Here is a 4,582-nt window from a genome sequence, read left to right on the forward strand (position 1 = left end):
TGCAACCAAAATCACAGGGAATACAGTTAAGTTTAAGCATGTCAAATAGGACATCAAGTATTACAGAATCAGTTGGATTTTGGTCGTGTTTATTGTATTCTTCAGGTAGGGTTAGGGTTAGGGTTAGGGTTGTTTGCGTGTAAGATGTACAAGTCATCTGATTCGAAGAGCCAAATCGCTATTTTAATTAATGCGACGCGTTGCTTCCCTAGCTAGCCCTGTGGCATTCCTGCAGCAGCTGGACAAACAACATGGCGCCCGGGCGGCTTGTTTGCCCGCTGTGCTTTGGCGTGGCCAACGTGTGCAAACGCAGGCGGGATTATGAACACCATCAAAACAAACAAACAAACAAACACCGTCAGTGTCACAGGTGTCTTGCTCACAAGAACAAGAAGAAGATTTTGGATGAGTCCACTTGTGAATGAATCAAAGGAGTCTCAATCGGAAGCAAACGTCCTAGACATAGTATGGGCGACACTAAATTGTGAGAATCTCAAGTTTTCGTCATTGCATGTAAGCGGCTCACGCCAGCAAAATTTGATGAATTGCCATAAAATACAAAAGTATCAGTCGCGCCCACTGCAAAGTTTTTTAAAAAATCAGCCCCCAATAGCAGATTGACCAATCGACATGAAATTTGGTGGACATGTCTATCATGACAGGACACACAAAAAAGTCTCAAGAACCCATGCATGAAATTGAGCAGGAAGTCAGCCATTTTTAGTTAGAAGCACTCATTCAAATTCCCTCCTTAACGCCGCCTTGGAAAGTTTGAAAAATTTGCCCCTGATACCAATTTGACTGATTAACACGAAATTGGTTGTCCATATCATAACAGGGCAAACCAAAACGTCTCAATGAGCCATGCCCGAAATTGAATAGGAAGTCGGTTATTTTGGTGTGGAGCAGCCATTTTAGGTTAAATTTGGTCATTCATACACATTAGGAAAATCAGCCCCCGACACCAGTTTAACTAATCAACATGAAATTGGGCGGACATGTCTCTCATAACAGGACGCACCAAAATGTCTCAAGGACGCATGCATGAAACTGAACGAGAGGTCAGCCATCTTGATTTCAAGCAGCAAATTCACTCATTAACGCCCTCTTGGAATGTCCATCCATCCATCCATTTTCTGAACTGAACTGGGGCCTATCCCAGCTATCTTCGGGCAAGAGGCGGGGTACACCCTGAACTGGTCGCCAGCCAATCGCAGGGCACATACAGTATAAACAAATAACCGTTCACACTCACATTCACACCTACGGGCAATTTAGAGTCTTCAACAACCTCTTGGAATGTAAGAAAAGAATTCATCCACTGAGTCCAGTTTGACCAATGGACACTAAACTGGGTGTGCATACAGTACATCATATAACAGCAAGTACAAAAAGGTCTCGGACCCCTGTCCCGAATTGAACCAGAAACCAACATTTGTGAATGTGAATTCCCTAGTTGGGGCTCATATTTTGATTCACCCCATCAATAAAATTCACCCAAATGAATATTTTTATTATTTAGGAATTTATTTATTTGAAAGGAACGTTTTGCAAAAAGATTTTGTTCTTGTTTGAATTGACTTTTGCTGGCAAAGTTGAATACAAATGAATGACGATGATGCTCCTTGTGCTTCCTGTTTCTCCCCCTTTGGAAAAGATGCGCCTTCTGGTTTGGATGCAAGTTGCTCTCGTGGAAACAAGTATTGATATGGAACCTCTCTGGGGAGGTTGTAGGTTGGTGTGGTGTGCTGTGGGGGGGGGGGGGGGGGGCTGTTGATTGACTAAGCTGACTGGGGGTCATACTTAGTGAGATGGAAGATTCTAGAGGATTAACACAGCAAAGAGAAGAAAGAATTCCCATCAAGTCTCATCTTGGAATGTATGTGTGTGTGTGTGTGTGTCCACACTGATGGGAAAAGTGACCTTTGACCTCAGGCCGCCTTTGATCTACTGGTGCTGGGCGGCCACTTGATTAGGTACACGTGACTCAACAACAATGTGTTGTGCAGCACAACCATAAATTGTGGTACAGCACTTAGTAAAGCTGCAGTATTATGACAAAAAGGGGATTGTTGTTCCCACTGTGATCCTGCTGCATCCATCCATCCATCCATCCATTTTCTGAGCCGCTTCTCCTCACTAGGGTCGCGGGCGTGCTGGAGCCTATCCCAGCTATCATTGGGCAGGAGGCAGGGTACACCCTGAACTGGTCGCCAGCCAATCGCAGGGCACACATAAACAAACAACCATTCACCCTCACATACACACCTACGGGCAATTTAGAGTCTTCAATCAACGTACCACGCATGTTTTTGGGATGTGGGAGGAAACCGGACTGCCCGGAGAAAACCCACGCAGGCACGGGGAGAACATGCAAACTCCAAACAGGCGGGGCCGGGGATTGAACCCCGGTCCTCAGAACTGTGAGGCAGACGCTCTAACCAGTCGTCCACCGTGCCGCGATCCTGCTACCATTTTATGTATTTATTTACTGCGTTCTTTATTTTATATTAACTATGTTTTGACTGTCCTGTACAGTGAACTTGAGTGGCTTGGAAGGCACCTTTAAATAAAATGGGGGAGCGTGCGGTGGGCAATTTCAAGTTTTAAGCAAAAAAAACTAGCCCCCCCCCCCCCTCCCCCCAGAATGGTTGTGTGCAGGGTGAAGAGCTCACATGCACAGAATAAGAAAAAGAAATGTGACATACAGTAATGAGCGAGGTGTCACGCAGGAATGTGACATGAAGACAGGATGCGCCACAGGGCACCAGGGGGCGCCTGCGAGCATGGATACAAATAAACACAAGAAGAAGAGAAGTGAACCCAACAAAAAACATTTTCAACATCTACAGATAGAAAATAATCTGTGGATCACAACTAAAGGTGCTTATACACAAGCTCAACAAAACTTTTACAATTCTGGCAGAACTTCAAGAACAAAAATTAAGAAAAACGCTCTAGAACCTAAACTAGTAGGCTTGAAGAAACTTACTGAGAATCTCTCAAGGCCAGGGCTGTGCACAGACATTTTTGGGGGGGGCAGGGGTTCAATTGAGGAAAAAGGGCACTTCTTTTAATTTATTCATAAATAAATAATAGGACATCTCTGACTAACCCATTTAATTCAGTACCCTTACATTCATAATTGTTGAATACTCATCAGATTTATACAGAATATTTGTATGCAACTTGTCTCTAGTAAAAATTTAGAATAACTGACTCCAGCAGGGAGAGGTACACGGTGAAGTAAGAAATATAGCATCTAAATGTGTTTATTTTTGCACATAATACATGAATTATTGGTGTTATTTAAATAAATTATATTTTAAATTAAGGTGCCTCACAGTTCTGAGGACTGGGGTTGAATCCCCGGCCCCGCCTGGGTGGAGTTTGCATGTTCTCCCCGTGCCTGCGTGGGTTTTCTCCGGGCACTCCGGTTTCCTCCCACATCCCAAAAACATGCGTGGTACGTTGATTGAAGACTCTAAATTGCCCGTAGGTGTGTATGTGAGGGTGAATGGTTGTTTGTTTATGTGTGCCCTGCGATTGGCTGGCGACCAGTTCAGGGTGTACCCCGCCTCCTGGCCGAAGATAGCTGGGATAGGCTCCAGCACTCCCGCGACCCTAGTGAGAATAAGCGGCTCAGAAAAATGGATGGATGGATGGATGTATATTTTTTAATTAAGACTAATCTTCACATAAGAATGGAAGACTTCTCTCCATAAGTAAAGCCACCTGTATCCTCGAAACAGCAATTAATTTCTTTAGAACTTCTCTACAGCCTCGAAAAACGCCAACAAAACTTCCCCACAACTTCTCCGAAACTTTCATAAAATTTCAAGAAACCTTTAACCGAACCCCCAAAAACGTTTTCAGAACGTCAATAAAACCTGAACACAACTTGAAGCAGAAGAGAATAAAAAACACCAAAACTTTCAACAGAACTTCTCCAGAAGGTCAAAAGAGCTTTTCCAGAAATTCAACTAAATTTAAGAAAACTTAACAGACCTCCACAACGTCAAAAAACTTTAACATACTTTATGTTAGCGAGAACTTCAAGAAAACTTTAACAGTACATCTTGAAAACTTCTCCAGAACTTCAATAAAATTTTAAGAACAACAGCTCATAACTTACAAAATTCGGTCTACCTGGCCTGCACTCTCCGGAAAATAGTGCGTCGGATTTGAGGGCTGAATATTACGTCCAGTCGAGGACAATACATGTTTAAATGTCACATTCAATTTGAGAAAATCCTTTGGTCGAAATGAAATATTTCAGTTTGGTGCCAAGCTGTAAATTTACAGTAAAGGAAAAAATGTATTTAAAACACAAACGATAAAATGTTAACAATTTGAATTTACAGAACATAAATTAAATGAGTGACGGCTTTTTTATATATACATTTTTCAGTGTAGCTGCCAATGGCATGCAGACTGCATAACGGTTAGCCAGTTGACAGCAAGCCGCTTTAATAAGCTGCAATAAACCACATATCAAATTAAAAGTCTTGATGGAAGGTTCCAGACCTGTAATTATTTTGTTCAGGTTCCCTAATAAGATGAGGTTATCACCCAAGAACAT

The sequence above is a fragment of the Phyllopteryx taeniolatus genome, chromosome 4 (genome assembly GCF_024500385.1).
Source record: "Phyllopteryx taeniolatus isolate TA_2022b chromosome 4, UOR_Ptae_1.2, whole genome shotgun sequence".
In the NCBI taxonomy this organism is placed as follows: Eukaryota; Metazoa; Chordata; class Actinopteri; order Syngnathiformes; family Syngnathidae; genus Phyllopteryx; species Phyllopteryx taeniolatus.